At 36.2% G+C, this 23,784-nt stretch overlaps 1 pseudogene across 1 annotated transcript in view; it reads left to right on the forward strand.

Moving 5' to 3' along the window:
- The first annotated feature begins 963 nt into the window (after window positions 1–963).
- Window positions 964–23,784, forward strand: part of LOC103274256 — a 121,687-nt pseudogene continuing 98,866 nt past the window's right edge. Inside the window, exon 1 of the transcript XR_002482745.1 lies at window positions 964–1,438. The product of XR_002482745.1 is annotated as a 40S ribosomal protein S18 pseudogene (transcript). The remainder of the gene's footprint in view (window positions 1,439–23,784) is intronic.

A 23,784-nucleotide genomic window follows, 5' to 3' on the forward strand; every position in this document is an offset into this window, starting at 1 on the left:
AAGAAATTGAACCCTGCAATATCACCAACATATTTGAACTTCTCTGTTATTATTGTTATAAACTGGCAGTGATTGATTTTGAATAATTATCCTGAGAAATAAATTAGATTAAAAAATAATCTTCCAGATTATAGAGGAGTCTAGTTCATGTTTATAATTAGTATCATTTTAGAAAGCATGAGGATAAAATCACATTTGAATAACAGGATGGATTTCTTATATGCTAACTACTTGACTTTGCTTTGATAGAATTATATAAGTTAAAGGCTATATTTTTAGTCACATCTCAATTGTGGGTTAAATTCTTCTAGAAGAAAGTAGCATGTAATCATCTAGGACATCAAAAGCAGGGAGCTTGAAGTACATTCTCAACTTGGCCATGAGTTACCTTTGTGAGTCCAAATGACTACTCTGGACCTGATTTCCTGAATCTGTAAAACAAAGGAGTTCAGTGAGCAAACGCTCTCCAAGGCCTTTTCCTCTCCCAACATTCTGTTTTTAATGTGTGATATAATTCCATCTTACTTAAATGAATGGTCCACTTTACATGTAGGGCTCTAAAGTAACACTTGGAGAGCGATTAAAGGAAAGTATAAAGAAAGACTAGCTCATAGCGGAAATCATAGCTCCTTTAGGTTACCTTGCCTATAGGAGAATGTTCTTAAGAGTAGTGATTCTTAAATTTGCAATCAAATTGACTGGAGATCTTATTATAATGTGGACTCTGATGTAGTAGGGTTTGGGGAGAGGCCTTAGACTCTGCATTGCTGGCACACTCCTGGGTGGTGGCCTTGGTGCTAGTCCCGGAGGGTTTTTTGAGTAGCAAGGCTCTGGCTGAACAAACTAAAAAGAATATAGAAGAATCTGGGGAAGTGTTAAGCATTCAGATTCTAGGCTTATCTCCAGAGATTCAAAGATTAGGGTAAGTCTGCAGATTCTGAATTCTTAAGAAGCATCCTGCTCTTCCATAGGAGGCCTACACACCACTGTTTGTGCCACCGCCATGTCTCTGGTGATCCCTGAGAAGTTCCAGCACATCTTGCGGGTACTCAACATCAACATCAATGGGCAGCTGAAAATAGCCTTTGCCAGATATGCTCATGTGGTGTTGAGGAAAGCAGACATTGATCTCACCAAGAGGGCAGGAGAACTCACCAAGAATGAGGTGGACGTGTGATCACCATTATGCAGAATCCTCTCCAGTACAAGATCCCAGACTGGTTCTTAAACAGACAGAAAGATGTAAAGGATGGAAAATACAGCCAGGTCTTGGCCAATGCTCTAGACAGCAAACTCCGTGAAGATCTGGAGCGACTGAAGAAGATTCGGGCCCATAGAGGGCTGAGCCACTTCTGGGGCCTTCATGTTTGAGGCCAGCACACAAAGACCACTGGGTGTCGAGGTTGTATCATGGGTGTATTTAGAAGAAATAAAGTCTGTAGGCCTTGTCTGTTAATAATATACCTAAAAAAAAGCATCCTCAGGCCTTTCCCCAAACCTACTAAATCAGAGTCCACATTTGAACAAGATCTCCAGTCAACCTGAATGCAAAAAAAAGCATTCTTAAGAAGCATCCTGAAGCACCCCTTGATGTCAGAGGTCAAGGACCAAAGGTCAGGGACAGAATTTAATACGTTTAAGAATTACTGTCATAGAGCCACGGGCAGGATCTATCTACTAGCCCTTCTCTACTCTTTTCAGTTTCTCTTTTCAAATACAGCCACTGATTAATTTATGAATGCATTTAAAAAAAAAAAAACTGAAAAACTAGTTTGATGGTTGGCTTGAATTAGTTTGTTCATTTCACAAAATATCTGTTATCTAGTAAGAACAGAAACTGAGTATGTGTAAGGCTCTTGTTTGTCTGATTTTTAAACCTGAAGTCCAGGGATATTTCTACCCCTTTGTCAAATAGTCATGAAGTTATCATGAAGGAAGTATGCTGAAGTGGAAAGAAAACTATGCTAAGTTCAATCACATGTCCTGATTCTAGCACTACTAATTATTCATTCATTCAATAATTGATTCTGTACTTTCATCATACCTAGAGCTGTGGAAGATTTGGGGCATTACTAGTTAAATTAGATATGCTCAATATCGTGATGGCCTAGTAGGAATGACCAAAAACTAATATAATGTTTAGAATAATTATAATTCACAGAAAACTCTAAAGTAGTCATTGAAGTTCTTGTACCCTAAGTAAAATAAGTAAGAGTTGATCTGCCCATTTCACTTGTGAGCATTATGTGAGAAAACATGAGATTATTTGTAAACGTGAAATGGTATACCTATGAGCATGTTCAAGTGGTACTGTTGGATAACAACCAAGGCAAGATTAAATAAACCATCATTTTCATTTTGGGGACAGGGACAAAAGGGCATCAAATTTTATGTAAATAATTTAAATTAGAGATAAAGGTTGGCAAATTACAGTCTTAAATAACTTCTATTGTGTGATATAGTAATTTCTCTTCAGTGCATGTAGGCCAAAGTCTCTCTTGCTCTTTCCAATTTATCTATAGTACTTCATGTAATCAAGATGTATGTTTCTTTAAACATGTACTAGAAATAGGACTAGCCTCTGATGTTAAAGTAGGAAGCAAAGCAAAATTTCCTGAATTATATTCCAATATTTGAATGAGATATAGCCTAAGGAGGCGGCAAAAAAATTAAAAAATATATAAATATATTCAACGTGCCAGCAGGTGACGACAAATATTTCTATGGAGAAAAAGCAGGAAAAGAGGAGGAAGATATTAAGAAGAAGTCTGTTATAATTTCTGAGGAAAGGCCTCACTGAAAATGTGCTGTTTGATTAAAGGCCCAAGGAAGTTAGAGTCTCATGGGTTCTTCTGAGTTTTCCACACAGAAAGAACAGATGCCCTTTTGTGCATGTGGCAAGTTCAAGGAACAGCAAAAAGTTTAATGTGGCTGGATCACAGGGATAAACATGGGGAAACTATTTTGGGGGAATTCTACTGAGAGTAAAATGGGGAGCATGGAAAATTTTGAGTCATCACGTGTTAGGATTTTTATTTCAAAAGAAGGATCACTGTGACTCTTGTGTTGAAAGTATACACTAGGGAAAAAAGATGAGCAAGGGAGATTAACTAGAGCAGGTGTTGGTGAGCTACAGTGCAAAGATCAAACCTGGACAACTGCCTGTTCTGGTAAATGAAGCTTTATTGGAACATGGACACACTCAGTCAATTTCATAGTGTCAATGGCTGTCTTCACATTGTGGCAGAATTAAGTCATTGCACAAGGACTCTATGGCCTGCTACACTTTTAAAAACCGTATTATCCGACACTTCATGCACAGGAAGAAAAAAATTGCACACCCCTGAATCAGAAGGTTATTGCAATAATCCAACTGAGAGAAAACGGTGGCTTGTATTAGGATAGAAGTAATGCAGGTGCTAAGGAGTGTTCAGATGCTGCATTTATTCTGAAAATAGAGAAAAACAAATGTGCTGACAGAGGAAAGGTGTAGAAGGAAGAAAGTAAGCATGAATAACTCTTAAAAATCTTTTCACCCAAGAATTGGGAATGACAGAGTTTTCATTCTCTTATTTGAGAAAGGTTGTGGGAAGGGCATGTCTGGAGGTTTGAAGAAACATATCATAAGCTTAGTCTTGAGACACCTAACAATTTCAACAGATTGATCTAGTAGGCAGTTGTACATCTGTCTAGTGTTCAGCAGAGAAATCTGGGCTGGTGACAGAAATTTGGGAGCTTTGGGCATATTGGCAATACTTACAATCATGGATGAGATCACAGGGGAGTGATCCTAAAGAAGGAAGAGGTTCAGAGCTTAGAACTAAGGCTTGTGCCAGGTGTGGTGGCTCAAGTCTGTAATCCCAGCTTGTTGGAAGTCCGAGGTGAGAGGATTGCCTGAGTTCAGGGGTATGAGACCAGCCTGAGCAACTTGGTGAGACCTTGTTTCTATCATAAATCAAAAAAATTAGCCAGGAGTGGTAGAGCTTGTCTGTAGTTCCAGCTACTTGGAAGGTTGAGGCAGAAGGATCACCTCAGCCCAGCAGGTCAAGGCTGCAGTGGCCGCGAGCATGCCATTGCATGCACTTCAGCATGGGTGACAGAGTGAGACTCCAACTCAAAGAAAGAAAGAAAGAAAGAAACAACAGCAACAACAACACCAACAACAAAAACTGAGGCTTGCACTTTCCAGTATCCAGAGGTCATGAAGATGTGGTAAAACCAACAAAATGCAATGAGAAAGCATAGCTAGTAAAATAAGAAGACACAGGAGCACCTAAAATCCTTGATGCTTCAAAAATAAGGTCATCATCAGCCAAGGTAAACATGGCTGTTCTTTCAGGTAAGATTAGAATGGAGAATATCTCACTGGCTTTGAGCAAAGTGGAGATCATCGATTGCCTTGAAGGACTTTGGTGGCATGGGGGGTGAAATTCTGACTGGAATTGATTCAAGAGAGAATAAGAAGAAAGGAACTGAAGACAGCTCATAAAGAGAAGTGTCTAAAAGTTTTTCTCTAAAGAAGGGAAAAGGAGAGGGATGTGGTATTGAGCTTATTATTAATTTTTTCAGATGGGACAAATAGTAGAATGAATGCATGCTATTGAGATAATTCAATCAAAAGAGGAAAATCATAATATCTGAAAGAAAAAAAATTGAGAGTGATGTGCTTGAGAAGGTGCAGGAGTGGAAGGGATGTCCTTCCATGAGAGTGCATATTTGTTCAAGTAAAGTAACAGAAGGGAAGGCAGAGGATACAAGCAACACACAAACAAGTGTGTGAATAAGTATGTAGCAGCTGAGGAAGTCTTTTCTGGTTATGTCTTATTTAAGTTTTCTTTCTTTTGTTTTTGGCATAGGAAACAAGGTCAACAAGCTGAGGGGAAAGAGGCCTTGGAGGTATGAGAGGAGAGGTGAGTAGTAGATGATAAGCAACATCCTTTAAAAGAAGAGACAAGTGAATAGACTAGGGGAATATAGTAGAATTTCTGCATAATGTCTTGGGCTAAGATTCACAGTAAAATCCAAATTACAACAATAAATTAAAAAAAAGCATTCTAAAAAAAGGAAAGTGTAACTCTTTTTTTCTCTTTTAATTTTTTTTAATTTTAAAGATGTGGGGTACAATTCAGGGTTAGGTATACAAATGTTCATTATGCAGGTATCCTTGTTAATGAGCTATGCCCTCACTCCCCCGGCAGATTCCCACTACTGCCAGTCCTGCCTTTTCCCCTGGCCCCTGGCAGTTTCCTGCTGCTGCCAATCCTTTTCTTATAGTATTGCAATAATTGTTTAAGGTCTGTTTATGAGATACTCAGTTCTTTGTTTCTGTGATACATCACTTAGTATTATAGACTCTAAGTCCATCCAGGTTGCTCTGAAGTTCATGATTTTGTCCTTCTTTATAGCTGTGTAATATTCCACCATCTACATGTACCACATTTTTTTTTCCAGCCCTCTTTTGATGGGCAGCACGGTTGGTTTCATGTTCTTGCTACTGTGAACAATGCTGTGGTAAACATGTGTGAAAACTGAAACTCTTCATGTTTTATGTTATTATTATACAATTACAATTTGATGAGTAACATAGACATTAAGATTCCAAAGTCATATTGCTGGGAACTGACAGCCTGGATTACAACCCAGGTCTGACTGATTTCAGACTGATTATCACGATGTTTAAATTTGCATTTTATATTAAGTATCTGCATCGTACAGTTAAATGAAATTTAAACTTTTATGTTTAAAACCTACAGAAACTTCTTAATAAAAGTGATTTCAAATATAAGCATCCTATATCTTCTAACGAACAATTGTTTCATCTGCAATATATAACTTTTCATGAACACAAGTTTAATTTCTTCCCAGTGTTTCTGTCAATCACCCGGAACTACTGAGTTTTTGTGAAAGCTGATTCTATCATTTAGACATACTTTTGTAAAAACATTACCCAACTCTCTGTCATTTTTAATTTCTTTAAGTGTTCCATGATATCTTCATGTAAATCACCCAAACTGCTGACATGTTTATTTATTCCTTGAAAATAATAAATAAAAATTATATACATTACAGGGGCTTCCTTGAAAATAAAAGTAATTTTATGTAACTAAATACACTGAATTTCAGGCATAGGTGAATCAAGAAAGACAACCCAAATTTAGTGTAGGCCACTATTCTGTGATAATTTCTTTAGCAAAAACAATTTAAGTTTCATGCTTTAGTCCTCAAAGACATGGGTTTTCTCCACACAGATGATTTACCTCAGGTCTCTAATAGCTGCCACTTAGATGATCTTAACTCATCTCATGATCATAAATAATTTTTACCTATGCACTAATGACCCCCAAATTAATATTTTCTGTCCAGATTTCTTCTGAGTTTCAGTCACACATATTTAACCATCTTCTTGATGTCTCCCCTAGGGTAATTCAAGCATAATATGATCAAAACAGATCATCTGAGCTTTTTGCCACATCTGCAAGAATAAAGATCATTCTCAGTAGTCAGACTGCTGACATTCCAGAAAAAGGTTGACATCACTCTGCAGGGAGGCACAGTTATGTTGAAGGAGCCCTGAGAAACTCTGGATGGACTTCAATCACATGAATGTAGAACTTAATCTCCTTTGGGGGCAGGGAAAGAGGCTCTGGGCTGACAAGTGACAGGGAAATAGAAAGGAACTGGCTACTGTGCGCAGTATCTGTTGTCACTCACAGAACTTGACCAAGCCTCCATTACAAAATGAGATCCAGATATGCTCACTTTCTCATTAATGCAATTATTCAGGAGAAATGAACTTCTTGTTGAAATTCAAAATTTCTTCGTAAAAAATAAACCCACATGCTTCAGGTGAGGCTGGATGTTGCTTGTTTAGTATCTTAAGCCCAGAAGCATGAGTTAATTTTTAAAGAAAATAACATTGAACTTGTATCAAGTTGAACTGCTGCTATGATTCAGTAAGCCACAAGAATTAAAAACAGAAATATCAGAACAATTTTGGAGAGTATCTACATCTATGAAAAAGGAAAAGTTTAGCAGGCTGATTGAGTAAAATCTAAGAGTTGGCCAGTTCCAAAAACAAGATGATTCCCCAAACCTGCGTGATGTTTTAATAAAAACCCTCTACAGGAAAAAAAAAAAATCAACCAACCAACCAACCAGCCAACCAACTAGGCTATCTGATTTAAAGCTCCACCCTCAAGCTATTTCCCATTTTTATAATGCTGCCATTATTTTCTTAAGTCAAAAATCATCCTTCAATGCCTCTCTTCCTCTCAAAACTATACTATCTCAATGAACAAGTTTACTAGATCTACCTCCAAATACATCTCTGTTGAGTCCACTGTTCTTTGTGCTGCTTACCACTCTCTAATCCAAGTCTCTGTCACTGCCAGCCTATATTACCACAGCAGTCTCCTAAACAGTCTGAATATTCTTCCAGGTTCTCTTTCTAACTTCTCCACAGAAAAGGATCTCTTTGAAAGACCATTCAGATTACATCAACATCACAACATCACTTTTCTATTTAAATACTCTTAGTGCTTTCTTTCATGCTAGAATAAACTCTTAACCTGGTCTATAAAATGCTATACGATATGGCTTGTGTCTGGATGTCTAGCTGTCACCTTGCCACCGACTTTCCCTTCAGTTGCACTGTCTTCCTTTGTCTTGTTTAAAGATATGACATTTTTCTAGCCTTGGAGTCTTTGATTTGTGTGTGTGTGTGTGTGTGTGTGTGTGTGTGTCCACTCTCACCTCTGCCTGGATGACTTCCCCCAGAAATTCTTGTATTTCAGGTTTCCAATGAGATGTCACATCCTGGGAGAACTGTCTCTTTACTACACTCTCTGGGGTAGATTTCCCACCTTTGAATATATATTACTAAAGCATCAGCTTATTTCACTATTGAGCCTAATATAATCTTTGAGTGTTTTGTTTATTCATGTGTTTCATTGCCTATTTTGTGTTTCACCAATTTGTCAGTTTGTCACTGAAACTCCAGTGCCTGTCTCCTATGTTCCTAGTAAGTAATTTCTGAATGAAAGAATGAATGAACATACCATTTTCATTCCTTGCAGAAACAGTAGTTTGCTTTTATAGTTTATAAATCCATTAGTTTTCATATGCAGTCAATTGATATTTGAATTACAGGTGATAATTGTTATCTTAACACTTCTCTACTCCCTACTTTTAGCATGAAAGGATTCTATTTTAAGTAATTTCTGGAGCCATTTGGCATATCAAACTTCTAAACCTTTTTCGCCTTCTTTCTGTATAATTTCAATGGATGTTTTTAGGGAAACCATCTAGCTGGATACTCCCAGCTGTTTCTCATTTTCGCTCAAGGCCTTACCTATGGGTGAATGCTTTCTCTACTTTATTTACCTCTGTACAATTTTAACATTGCATAAATCAAAATGTAAATTTACAAAGCAAAAGTGTTTACTTTTCTTCTGTCATTTACACAGACTGTCTACATAAATGTGTAGAAGGTAGTAAAAATCTGCTTGAATGGGGGGGGTTATCCTAAAAGCTCATCTCAAGTGGCTAAAATCATAGCATGAGTTACAGCATTTATTAAGATGTTGCACAGTCAACTGAAATAGATCATATTTTTACATTGCCAATCCTGCTTTGGCAAATAAACACAACCATAGTCACTCAATTTTAATTTTAGAGAATGCCATTTTCAAACTTCCAATGATTTGTAACATAAATTCTAGAATCCCACAGAAAGATATAATCAGAAGTTGTCTCATGTCATACCTCAAACTTCTACAATAGAAACTATTAAAATGAAATTATCTTTGGAGATCTAGTGAATGTATACATATGGTATTTACTCAGTTATCCTTTTGTGTCACACAGAGCATTAGCTATGTTGTCCCCTTTTAGATTGTACTCTAGAGTCTGCTGGGCCAAGTGGACACAGCCAGAGCCCACTGTTGTCTGTATATCTGTATACTGACTCATATTAACCCAGGTAACACTTTACCAAAGCAGAAAGCACACTTACCTTCACTCTCTCATTTAAACTGAAAAAAACCCAAAACTATGAACAAGCACTGAAAAATCTAACAAGAGACAGAGGGTGGTAAACCAGATATACTGGATAACTTTTTCATTGAGCTATGCCTTATAGAGGCTGACAGTTCTAGAACAAGGAAAAGAGTGTTGCAAAAACAACCAAATGCAAGTACCCTTGTATCTGTCTTGAAGCGCATGTAGGTGAAATATGGCAGAAATGAGGTGAGAGGAGAGATGAGGCCCTGATCATGCAGAATTTGTCCTCAGGAAAAAGAGAAGTCACTGAAAGTGTGACAAGGATGATGATATTTGAAAGTGGTCTCAATACTTCGCCCTTCATTGATATTTTTCCTCTCTTTTCTTTTTCCTTTTTTTTTTTCTTTTGGACATCTTGGCTCCAGGAAATGAGCAAATTGTGAACTCAGAAGATGGATAGTAGAAGTAGTCATTCCCACTGCCATCAGGGACCTGTGTATGCAAAGACCTTGTTCTTGGTACCCTCCTTCTCTCTTGCTCAGTCAATAACATCAGAATTCTAGCAATACAAACAACTCGATGATTTTATAGAAGTTCGAAAACGATGGTGCTTGTTTGGGTTCCCTGCAAAGGAATGCCAGTGCAACCCAGGTGATTTGTATAGCAGTAGAACAACTAGTTCAGAAAGATCAGACTCCCAATTTTCTGCAGAAGTTTCTAGTTTTCCTTGATGCTTCGACAAGGCTATAGAAGGTGACTGGGGGTATGATCTGGCTTTCCACCTCACATCAAAATCTATCCAGGGGATAAAAGAGCCCCACAGAGGAGGGGAGGGAAAAAGAGCAGTGATGCCTCTGACAGTATCCACGATGCTATCAGCCTGTAGAGAAGGTGACCAGACTGGTGTGTGAAGACACTAAACGCACCTATGGCACATTCGTAGCCCAGCTAGGGGACCTGGTGAGAAAGTTATTAGCCTGATAAAGCAGGAGACAGGTCACAGGTTTCACTTGCCAAAGTCAACAGCAGCTGTTTCCAAGTGGGTATTAGTGTAAGGGGTATTGCGCTGGAATCCAGGAAATTTCACAAAAACTTGCACGAAAATTAAAGTTAGAATAATTAATACTGTTGTCTCTGCAGACTGTGTAGTATGAGAAAGGGGAAACATAGGTCAGAACACTGAGTTTATAAAGCAAAGGTTCCAAAAGAAAACATTCCGAGTGAGGATTATTCCCCTGTATGGACTGTGATCAGCAAATGACTGATTTCCACTGGACTTGGAATTTGGAAGTCATTGATATTCTTAATGAAAACAGATTTTGTGAAGTGAAGGATCAAAGAGAGAATGAAAGAGGTATTAAGTAAACAAGAGTAAAGGATGATGAGGGAATAGAAGTAGCAACTCTACCATATGATCCAGTGATCAAAAAAAAAAAAAAAAAAAAGGCAGCAACTACAGGCCTTTGAGTAAATAGGGGAGAAATCAGGTAATTCTTGGAAAAGGAAGTAGAATAAGAGAAGGTTGCTTTTTGTTTGTTAAATCACTTTTGTGTTTTTGTTTTAAGGAAGATTCCTGAACTCATTTAGTTGCTTTGAAAAAAGAACAAGAGTACAGGGAGAGTAAGAAAGACTCCCCATGGACTCCCAACAGACCTCTAAGGTGAGCAGGAAAGACACTGTGTCCTCTATTTTTCAAATGAGAAAATCAAGATGTTACTTGTTTGCAGAAGATCAGAGAACTGCTGATTTATTTGGATAAGAAAAAAACCACCTGAGACCCAATCCCCACTACTATACAATATGTCCATGTAACAAATACGCATGTGTACTCCATGGATCAAAAATAAAAATAAGAAAGCATTTTTTACTCAGTCACAGCTGGATGCAAGGATTGACTGAATGACCTATCATATTTCAACTCATTGTGTTGCATTCACAGACTACTGAGGCCTTTGGCGTTCCTTAGTGACAAATACATGAGGTTTTTGTGAGATCGTTGCCTGTGAAGGGATCTTGGTTGTAACTTCTGTGGCTGTTTGTGCATTTCTCTGAGCGATTTACTCCAAGCACAGAGCACTATGACTTTGCCCTTTCCGATCCTGGGGGAGAGGAAAAGAGAAAGTTCAAACTGGGGAAGAAAGTGAAAACACTTTTAGTCTTGAGCAAAGATGAAATGAAATAAATAATTTTCCCAGCCCCTAGCGCTGGATCAGCTGAAGAGCAAACTTTTCATTAGTTTGGGGGGAAGGATGATAATGGTCTTTGCTCAATGAACAGGAATTTGAAATAGGACAGCAACTGACATTATTGGCATCTATCTTAATATAAACAGCTAACAACAGATTGCCTTTACTGGGTCCTAGCTATATGGCTGGCACACTAGGGTGATAACACTTAAATACCCCCACTGAATTCTTTCAATGTTCTGAAGCAGAATGTACTTTCTCCATTTTAGGAATAAGGATGAGCTAACTTCAAATTATCACTCTACTACTTAAAAGCGATGTGACTTTGGCCAGTTTTTCAACCACTTGGGCTTCAGTATCCTTATCTGTGAAATTTAAATGAGCATGATAATGGCAACACCTTCCTTACAGCGTTGTGATGAGGAGCAAATGAGCTAACATTTCAAGTGTTTAGAATTTCACAGTGTGAGTAAGCAATCTCTAAGTGTTTGTAACATAAAATCATTATCTGATTTTAAAACACATTCTTTCCACTCCACCAGCCCAGAACTATTCATCAGTTTTCCAACTCCTCTGTTGGAACTGGTAAGGTATTTTCCCAAAGCAAAATAAGAGATTATCATTATTTTAATACTATAATTCAAATAAACCATAGACTAAATAGAATTTTTTTTGGACTAGCTTAAAGAACAACTTATCATGCATCACTATAGAAACCGAAATATATATTTTATTAGAAGTAAGAACAAGAATCAAAGAAATATATTTTTTGTAGGGTGGGTTGGAGATTGTTTCTTGATTAAGTACAGGATACGGGAAGACATTTAATATTTTCCAGTGAGTTACCAGTTAGATAGGTTCTGCATTTATATTTACTTGGGTCAGTTTAACTGAAGCTGGATACTCTTAACTGGAATATCACCTAGGAACCACAGCAGAAGAACACTTGAATGTTCAGGTGACAAGGGTAGTGAAAACTGTCCTCTCATCGGGATTTTTTACACTTTAGTATTCACTCAATTGTAGGAAAAAGAAGTGATTTCTGAGTAACTAAATTCATTTGAACTTGTATTTAGACTACAGACATGTTTGTCTTTGATTCCTAGCAAAATTTATTTTTCATAAAATCCAGAGATTTCCCCGTATCAACTAAATTTTACTATTCATGTTTTTCTTACCAATTGAGTTCTTATGTTTGAAAATGCTTTGAAAACTAAAAAGCACTATAAAATATAATATTTACTTTTATTATAAAGATTTTTTTCTTATAAAGATGTTGTTTTCTATTTTTAAGGATTCTTCTAGAGTAACAAGTTCTAAATTTACTTTGAATTATTCTATAAGTAGGAATTACCTTGAGAAATCACCTAATCTTAAGAAATGAGAGCGTTTTCCTGCATTTAAAATGATCTGCTTAGACTGATGGTACTATGGAGGTCGAGATAAGAGAGAAGAAAATGATGAAGAAGATAAGCTAAATGGAAAATCTCTCAAATGCCTGCCACATGCTCAGTAATTCCAAAATGTCTGATCTCATAGTATAAAGTTGGGAGTCTTTTTTCTTTTTAAACTGGCATGTTGAATAATTCCATTAAAATAAATTTTATAATATATAAACCTTATACATCATTGCCTGGGTATAAGAACACAACAAAATTTCAGTGACATAGTCATATTTATAAATGGTTGTCAGCAGTACATATATTTTAAATTTTTGCATATAGGTCTCTTCTCTAAATGAGACACAGTAAGTTCTTAAGAACGTCGTGTGTCCATGTGCACATGGTGGTGAGTTAGGACAATACATTGGTGGCTTCTGTTTCTACCTTGAGTTTTTTCTCTACCCTCTCTGTCTTCAAGAGTCTAACAGAGATGGAACTCATCAATGCATCTCCTTGCCCTTTGTTTCTGGTTGAATTTGCTCAATAGGCTCTACCAAGAGAAGATCAAAGGGAGAGAGGAAAGTGATCTAGAAGTGATTATTGACCTGGCAGTCTCTACCCCAGGCTGTGGTCAGGTGATTGTGTTCCTCTTGAAAAGGCTGTAACTTCTGTCAAGGGGCTCTGTTACTGCAGCTATCCTCTTCAGGTTTCAGTAGTAGCTTGCACCCCTTACCTCTTCAGGCACAGGTGCAGTCCTTTTTTTCCTGCTATTACTAGCCTTAGTGTACTGTACTATCTACTAATGATGTTTTAAAATTTCAGCTCACCCTGGAAAATAATCCCTTTAATAAAATTTCCTTGATTTGTTCCATTTGAGCACTCTGTCTCCTGACTGAATCTGTTAAAGAGAGCGGATGAATTCCTCAGAGGACTGAGTTTTGAGGTAATAACATTCAATGTCAGCATTGTTTATTTCTTGTCTTGTTGCAATAAAGTTCTTACTGTTCTCCCTTCTTCTAACCTTGTTCCATCCAAGTGGGTTTTCAACAGAGCTGCTGGAAGAATCTTGTAAAAATCTAAGAAAGATTAGTTCATTTCTCTGCCCAAAAATCTTAGAGGACTTCAAAACGAGACAGCTAAGATATCTCCATGACCTCGGGTCCTAGCAATATACCCCCTTACTGATCTGCTCTGGTTTCTGTTAATAATCTCCCACCTGTTCCTCTGCTCTGGACCTTTTGATGTTTCTTGAACACATCAGACATTCTCCCTGTTGAGGATCTTGCTATTCCTGCTGCCTGGAATGCTTTTCCTTATGGATTCTTCCTTCACTGATTTTGAATCTTTTCTCCAATTTTAGTCTCCAAATTGGTCTTTTTCTGAACACCACTTAAATGAAACCCAATCGTGTCCTGGGCTCCTTTGTACTATGTTTTATTTTATTTTCCTCTAATGTAGTTATCACCCACTAAGATATTTATGTTGTGCCATCTCTCCTTAAAAATGTAAATTGCATAAAAATTGATGTATTTTTGTTTGCCCCATATTCTACATCTGTAGAGCAGCACCTGGCACTTAGTATGCGCTTATTGTATACTGATTGAAAGACTGAAGAAATGGGTACAGATTACTCACTAGAGTTCAGTTACATGTTATTCAGGCCACACTGACTTTAATTGAAATATAGTACGATTAATAGGTCACTACTGAGTTTAGTTGTAGTATATTTCTGATTAAACTGAACGAATCAATAATTTAATAAGGAGCATTCACACTAACAGTTCTGTGTTGAAAGTGTCATTGATCCCTGATATTTGCATCTGCTTAATATATACAAGTAGGCAAATGACAAATCTTAACTTACTTTTAAACCAGATGTAAATAAAGTGATTCAGCAAGCCTGAATTTCTGAATTAGCTCTACCAGTTAGTAACTGACACTATGTAACCTGAGGCAAAGCCATTTTAATTTCTCTGTGCTCCAGTTTCCTTAGCTATAAAATTAGAGATGGGATTAAATGATTCCTTTGGTCCATTCTTCATATGAAATTTTGAGATGTGATTGTTATCAGAAATGTCTTTTCAATATGTTTATATATTTTTAAATGTCATCTAAAATTATCATGCAATCAATGCTAAGTACCAGGAGTAAGTGACATCTGTGGGGGGCACATAGCTCTTATTATCATTTGTCTTTTAATCTTCTTTGCTAACAATATATCACTAAGTCTTTTTCTGGAGAGTAAAAACAGATAAAATTATCAGCAGACTCGGGATCACAGATAAGACACTGATTGAGACCATATCTTAATTTTGTGTTGACTTGTTCATGAATATATTAAAAAGCACATGGAATATGTCAGAATTTCAGAATACATTGCAATAAGTATGTTTATCTTTTATATTTCTAGAAATTTTTTGTTTACCACCTCTCAAATGTCCAAATCCAAAAAATGACTTTGCCTTGGACTAAAATGAGTACTTTAAATTGAAAATGAACCTTTCATGTTTGACAAATTTTTTCACCTATAAGATTCAAATGTGACTCCTGCAAAATTCATGTAAAATTTATAGGAGTCTCTACATGGTCCTTTTATCTATTTATGGATCTGAAAATGTGAAGTGACAAATTTCTAAATTTTCCTCAGCACCTGTATTGTGCCAACACAGCAAAAATCAGATGCTATTTATCATTTTTGAATTTTCACCACCAGAAATGTCATTAATTTTAATGATAAAATCCTGTTACACCTTGCGTGGAGTTGACCTTTTGAGCTCTCAGGCAAAATGTTCCATATAACCATAAGGTGGTATTATTGTTATTTGGAAATTAGATAGAATTTGTAGCCTTTTATAATAGCATTATGAACACAAAGGTATTTGTCTTTTATATTTTTTCTTTTTTGCAAATCGTTAAGTGCAATATTTATTTTGAGATAAATATTTCCTAAATATTTACATACACATTTTATTTGAGCCTACTGGAAAGAAAAAAACATATAAACACAATTATTCACATACCTCTAGCAGGCGGCTGGAAAGTGTGATTTTATTACTTATTGTTTTATCCCCTTCAATTGTTTTCAATGCGATCTGAGTTAAAAATCATTAGTTATCAATATAATCAATCCCATAGATGTCTTTTACCCCCCTCTACAAAATAATTTTCTTATTCTGCATCAATTCATCTTGATTATGAAACAAACTCTCCACTGAGTAAAAAACGAAATGTCTGCTTGAGACATTTGGACAGTAGAAAATTCTTTTGTTTAGGAAACAAAAGAACTCACAATTTCTAGCCTCTTATAACTTGATGATATTTGTTCCCACCATGCCCTTTTCCTTATTGTACAATACATCTGAGAATGCTTTCTACGGTCTTCAAGTGTAGGCTTATAACAGGCATCGTTCAACAAAAAGACCCTCTACATGCATCACAATTTCTTCCTTACTGCTGCTGTTTCGTATACACTTAGGCGATGCATCCATCCTCATTAGGCGCTACTCTTCTTTATGGACGGACTATTCCCAACAATCAGCCAGGTCAGTTCTTCCCCTGGATTTAAAATATCCTCACGGCATTCATTCTCACAACTTTGCTTTTCATGGTAACCAATTAATACAATCTTTTCTTTTTTTAAGAGTAATATCTCCTACATTTATTTATGCCTATATAACGTAATGGACTTTATGGCTAAAAGAATGCAGGCAATATAAAAGGCAGCATTAAGCAATGGCACTGCTGAGTGCTGGGTTTAAAAATGAGTAGGATCCCACCAGAGCAGCTCTTAAAGAATATGTTTAATCATTGCTGGAAGCACCAAGCATAACCATGTTAGACGACTAGTCACCCACCATTTAATATTTATAAAGCACATTTCTCCTTTTCATGAAGCTTAAATATTTTATGATTATTATTTCTGTAATTTCACAAGAGCCCCTTCAAAGAAAGAATATAACACAAGTTAAAAAAAATCTGACATGGCAAAGGGAGCATGTGAAGATGACAGACGGTATGATAGAGTGGGCGCAAAAGAACTCACTGGGAGATGGGCAACATGGGTGGCATTTGGGTTTCTGCCATTTGCTGTATTTGTGACTGAGCCAGTTCTATGTCCTATGTTCTTTCATTTACATAGCTGGTAATGAAAGAAATGGCTGTTTTGTTCCACCTTTTGTATTATTTGAGAGTCTATTGCCAACACGTGGGAAGGCACTTTCAAAAGATAAAATGTTTATACAGTATTATGTTTAAATACCCTACACTCTGTATTTCTCTCTGTGTTCTACTACAGAATCAACTTGGCCTATGAAATTTGGCTCTATCTAATTTGTCCTGGTCTCTGTTATTGCAGCCATCCAGGTACAATTCTGTTGAATTTTATATTTAAAAAATTAGTCTTTCTTTTTAAGATTTGATCATTTATAGTATTAGATTTTCTAAATCTGCTTCTACCTCTAAGCCTTGGCCAGGATCATGTCCTCTCTTCAAGGTATTTTACAGTGGATAGTCTTTTATTAATCACCTGCCTCTCAGCTAAACACTGATGGTATTTTTTGACCATAACTTCTTGCAGGAATACTGTATTTCCCATTATGAGCTCTTAACATAGCACTGGGCTCCCATACTTCACCCTGGGGGGTTAAAAAGATGAACTCAGCAATCTCCTTTCTATGTATAAATCCAAGGGGAATGAAAGTAGTATCTCAAAGACATGTCTGCACCTCCATGTTCATTGTAGCACTATTCCCAGTGGTCAAGATATGAGATCAGCCTAAGTGTCAATCAATGAATGGATGGGTAAAAGAAATGTGATATATCTACACAATGGAATATTATTCAGCCATATAGACGGAAGAAATCCTGTTGTTTGCAACAATGTGGATGAACCTGGAAGACATTATGTTATGTGAAATAAGCTAGGCACAGAAAGGCAAATACCTTATGATCTTACTTAGATGTACGATTTTTAAAAGTCTAACTCGTAGAAACAGAGAGTAGAATATTCATGCCAGTGACTAGGGAGTGGGAGAACTGGGGAGTTGTTGGTCAAAGGGCACAAACTTTCTGTTATCAAATGAGTAAGCTCTGGGTATCTAATGTTCAGCATGGTGACTATAGTTAATATTGTATTGTTTATTTGAAATTTGATAAGAGAGCAGATTTTAAGTATCCTCATCTCAAACACACACACAAACACAAATGCACGCGCGCGCGCACATAGCCCTGGGTGATGATGGAGGTGTGTTAATTAATTTGTCAGTTGGTACACAATGTATATGCATGTCAAATTCTCTCATTGTACAGCTTAAATACATATGATTTTTGTTAGTCAATTAAATATTTTAATAAAAAGATGGACTCAGAAAGACCTAGGTTTGAATCTTTGCTTTGTTGTTTACTAGCTGTGTAGCCACAGGTAAGACTTTTATTCTAAGTTTCAAAATTGGAACCATAATAAAACCCACCTAAGGTCATTGTTAAGAAAAGGAAATGAGATGATGTGCTCCTTCTGTGGGAGTGATGGTATCAGTGCAGCACACATTCCATCTCCTTTTGCTGCCATTCATGACTTTGAAAAATCTGTGCAAGATTTTCCTTTACCTTTCTTACACTTCCTTTAAAAGAGTATAAACAAGTGGTGCCTTTTTCCTTACGGGCTTCTACAATTCCAAGCACTCCCTTCCTATATCTATTGATTTTCTTTGTCAAATTTTGTGCCAACTATCTCAAGTCACTTTTAACAATTCTGAAATGATAACGTCACCAATAAATAAAAACATTACACACACCTGGCTGTCAGTTTACCCAATTGCACCATATCTTAGCATAGCTTAGCACAGACATAGCCTCAAATAGTTCTTTCTGAAACTTGAGATTCAGTACACTTAAGTGTGATGCTTATTCCTTATGCAAATATATATATATGCATGTGTCTGTATTACATCTGTAATTTTTCACAAATGAGCCAGTTTCTTGCTTATGATAGCCCCTATTCTGATCACAAATTTTAGGTTTTTCACTAATTTACTTTTTTACTAAACTACTACACACTCATCCCAGGGTATTCTTTTCTCATATTCATAAAAAAGATAGAACATAGCCCCTAGAATATTTATTTGGATTAAATGAGTAAATAAAACATAGTGTACACGTAGATTACTTGAAGGAAGCAGCCATATGATATTTCATGTATATTTGCATATACTCTATAATGTTTAACACTAAAGCACTTTTCTGCTCATGTATCTAGTACTTATTCTTTGGCAATTGAGGTCCCTAGTAAGTACTTAGTATTCCCAAAAGAACTCTGAGAGAACTCTGTAAAATAATCCTCATTTTACAGATAAAGAAAATGTGGCTTCAAAAGTTGTAACTTCTTTGGAATCACTCAGCTAAATAGTTCAGAGCAGAATACCAAACACAAGTTCTTCTCGCATAAGTAAATGCTGCTTACCCCACTTTATCTCATTACCAGACATGGTTTTAGTCAGGGATGATGGGTTTGTGACTTAGGGTAGCCTCCTACCTCTAGGCTCTTTTCCCATGTCCAAAGCTGAGAAGATTTCTTTATCGCTTTATCAGCTATTTCAATTGAATGAGATAGGACATCTTTTTACCACCTGGGAAACTTGAGTCGAGTATGGTCATTTCCATGTTCCTCTGTAAGAACATGAGTGATGTCCCCGACGTTACATCTAGGGACCAAATGTCTTCAAAATGCCTCTCACTGCACCCAAGCATTACTGGTTTTCAGAAAGTAAGTTTTCCCCTTTGGGAATTAAAACTCAAAAAGATGCTCTTTGAGAATGCAAGAATCCCTTCAGTTTAGTTATGTACTTGTTTTAACAGGATGGGTGAAGTTCTATTATCTTGTTGTATTCCTGTCCAAGACTGATACCAACTTTAGAAGGAATTTCAAAAAACCAGAAATGAATTGGAAAGTTTGATGAATCAGTTATTTTTCTTGCCACAACACTCTCAGTATTTTTGAAATGCGTACTGGGCGTGGTGGTTCCAGCCTGTGATCTTAGCCCTTTGGGAGGAGGAGGCAAAAACATTGCTTGAGTCCACGGGTTTGAGACCAGCCCAGGTAACATGGCGACACCTCATCTCTACAATAAATAAATAAAAAAAATTAGCCAGGTGTTGCGGCACATAATTGTAGTTCCAGCTTTGGAAGGCTGAGGCTGAAGGATCACCTGAGCCCAGTAGGTAGAGGCTGTGGTGGCCGTGAGTGTGCCACTGTACTGCAGCCTCAGCAAAACAGTGAGATTCCTACTCAAAAAAAAAAAAAAAAAGAAAAAGAAAAAGAAAGAAAGAAAAGAAAAGAAAAGAAAAAACACATGGGTGTGTTTCTATAGGTTGGCCATAAATTGTTACATTGTTGTATTAAATAGACTCCCAGTTTTTCATATGTTTCCAAAATATACTTTATCATGTATTTCAAGTAAAAGTTCTTGCATTCCAGGCTGCCCATTTTCTTAAACTTAATAGTTATTCACCTTAATCTTGTACATTTGATATTCTGTAAAATGAATTTACTTCAAAGAAGAACGCTTTTCTACAAACATACATGTGCATCATTTCAGTTCTCTGGTGAATCTGGCTTTGTTGCTGTAAGCAAATATTCCTTGATTCCATTTGTAAAAAATGTCTGAAGAAACAAAGATGGCTTTGAACATATTTTCATTTTTCCCCTTTTACTGAGATTATGATTCCTTTGAACAGTCCTCAGATGAATTTCACCTTTCTTTTTTGTCTATTTCAAAGAAAGGAAGCCTTTGAAGGGTTTTTTTCCTTTTTTAATATATCTAAACCTTCTCTTACACACAAATGAAATTTCCATTTAATGCTTTTGGTTTTCACTGAGAATAGGCTAAGCTAAGTGGAGAAAAGAAAACAAACCTATTTGCAACTATTTCTGTTCTCCAAGGGGACCCATGTACCCGTCACTCATCTCTTTTGCTGCTTTGCACACGACATGGATACAGCAAAGCCCCAGTTCAGGCACAATTTGTTGTGGTATGGGCACTCAGTGAGGATAAAGTTGGTGCCATTTTTCTTTTGTATTCATGAGTTGTGGGTTCAGGAAGGACATACTATGGAAGAAGACCATGTGCTACATAAGATGCCAAACCCATCTCACCTCTCCTATGCCCTTCCAAAAACTTCTGCCCAGGGAAACAAAGAGAATTCTATCCTTTCACTGTGGTGCTTATCAAAAGCATGAATGTGCCTCCTCACACTTAATTTTAACAAAAGAAGCAATAAATGTAGGAATAATTTCTATAGATGCAATATTCATGCTTAGATACCATATGTTTTCTGGGAGTAGCTTTCTGCTTTTCCTTTTTAATTATATTTTTTAAAAGGTATTATTCAAGTTATGTATGAGTGTCAATTCTATGTGAGGGCTGTATACCAGCAGAAAATATAACATAGTTTGATTTTAGAAATTAAAATATCATAGACTTTAAAAAAAAATCTTTACAAGTTACAACTTGCATAGAAATAGACATGGTAAAGGAAACTATTGAGACTATGATACAGGACACCTACTGAAATGCAGTTGAATAATGGTAGTACTTCATACTAGTAGTACTTTCATGCCAATAGAAAAGTGAGAACTTTTTTTCAATATTTTTAAATATTTAAATAAATAAAAATTCACATTCATAGAATTGAAGTAACAGAAAATCAGCACCACAGATCTGTGATACTGGCTAGAGATAAGAGATAAAAAAGACAAGATAACATAAGGTCGTGCTCTGGACAAGTGGCACCTTCCCATTCCCATTCACTCTTCTTGCTTCTTGTTACTAAAAAAATAAGTAAAAATACTCTAACCATACACTTTGTTGCCAAGTAAACTTCCTTTGCATCTCTATTTGTACGGAAATGAAAAATCCTGAAACTTTATTAAGTTATTATAAGTCCTCGATAATGTGTCTTGATGGACCTTTTTAGTAATCTTGACTTACTCTTCTATAAAAAAACTTCTATCAGATGGTTCTCTTTGCTATTCTTCAATATCTTTCCTCCATTTCAGTTTTGTTTATGCATAAATACATTGTTTAATGCACACTTCTGTCCTATATTAAATTCAGTAGCCCATATATCCTTGACCAAAGCAAAGACTGCTCTTCTTCAAGTATATTCATATTCAAGTACATTCAAGTCCTATTTCAGCCTCAAACATAAAGTTTTGACTTGTCAGGATCATTCTTCTGAGCACTTATTTGATATCATTTCTAGCACATATCCTGAACTACTAACAAATTTCAGTTCATATATTTACTCAACTACACTGTTAATTTTAGAGAAAAGGGCATCAAGATTTTAACATCTCGAAATTTCCCCCAGTCCTAAGTTACTGCCCTATAGAAAAGATGTGGATGAAATCATGGATTGCTCTTAAATTCCTCTGACTAGCTTCATTCCATGACTTTTGTCATAAATGAGAGTCAGTCTTATAACTTTACAGTTACCATTTTTATGGTCTTGGTTACTATCAAAATTCATTTATAAATTCAACCCTTTTAAAAATAAATAGCCATGGATTAATTTTATTAGGCTTCTCCTCTCCCTTCTGAGTCGACATCTACACACGTCACACTACGATCAAATATTTTTAAGTCACTCTTTACCACCTCACTTTGTATCTCCATTGACAAACCTTCATGGACCCTTGTGTTTACAATCCAGAAGTGTCCAATTCCCTCAACCTTCTTTCTTCAGTCTTGTAGTTACTTTCTTACACAGCACCACTTCTTCCTCATCTCTTACCCTTTCTGCCTCATTAGTCTATTCTTTTTCACAATCTAATAATAAATTTTTTTTTACTTTAAGCATTCACATTTTATCTATTTCTAAATGTCAAAGTTCTTGGTCAGACATGCAAACACTTTAAAACAAGTCCTTGTCAGTCTGCTAGTTATTATTGGTGACTTTGATAATAACTTTTTTGCAGCATAACCATTTCCCTTTAAAACAGGGAAGAAAACATGAATGTTCTTTGTACTATTATCACTTAAACTTGTGCTAGTTACCAGCTAATATAATTTGTAAAGAGAAAATAAAAGGAAATGTAGAAATTAGAGTCAAATGTTAAATGCCCATTACCTGCAAATAATATGATTGTTTATCTGGAATCCTCAAGATAATCTACTGAATTATTATAAAAAGCAAGAGAATTCAGTAAAGCTGGAACAGAGAGCTATCAATTGCCTTCATATACTGAGAGAAGAAACTATAATATAAGATCTGACAAAAGAAACAAGATATTTTTATAATAGCAACAGGGACACAAAGAGAACTCCACTCTTTCACTGGTGCTTATCAAAAGCATGAATGTGCCACTCTACTTTTAATTTAAACAAAAGAAACTACAGTATCAACAGACAGAGGAACTACCTAGGACTAAAAAGGGAATGATCAAGATCTAGATGGAGAAAACTGTAAAGCACCATAGAGATTTATGGAAGGATATTTCAACAAATGGAAAACACACCGTGTTCTTACAGAGAAAAGAAATCAAAAAGCTGTCCATTTACCCTAAATTGAACTATACATTTGACATGATCTCATTAAAGAATACCAGTAGGATAAATGTATGGAACTATAAAGGCTGATTTAAAAATGCAGATAGAAAAATCAGATGCTTTCACCTGAGGCATTTTTGGGCTCTTTCTCATTTATAGACTCATCTAAGCAAAACTCAGCATCCTGTGGAAATGGGCCCAGACTCACCCTTCGGTAGGAAACCTCCACTCTCCATGCTCAGATCATAGAGGTTCTATTAACTCCTCTGCTTTTCGTTTGATACTTTAATTGCTTTTTTGCTATTCCTAGGTAGGTCTTCTTGTGACTGCATTTCAGTTTCTCACATAAATACTGAGTTGAGGTACATTGACCTATAGGTTTCTAAATGCTCATATTTCTAGGTGTCCATCAGATGTCTGAATAGGCATTAGTTGATTTGGGATGGGAACTCTTATCCTACTTAAGTTTTAGTTATTTTATTGATTTTGTTTTTTCAAATGTCTCTTATATGTTGTCAGAGCTGATCCTCTCCTAATTTAAGTCCCAGGTTTACATTTTGTCACTTTGATCCCAATGTTCTGAAATATTGTGCTGGGTAAAATTGGTCTGGGAAGCTGGACATATGGTTTATTAGTCTAGAGCTGAAAAAAACCTGGATATTCTGTGGCAAT

This window comes from Carlito syrichta, unplaced genomic scaffold, assembly GCF_000164805.1.
Source record: "Carlito syrichta isolate Samal-C Ts95f unplaced genomic scaffold, Tarsius_syrichta-2.0.1 Scaffold314672, whole genome shotgun sequence".
Taxonomy (NCBI): Eukaryota; Metazoa; Chordata; class Mammalia; order Primates; family Tarsiidae; genus Carlito; species Carlito syrichta.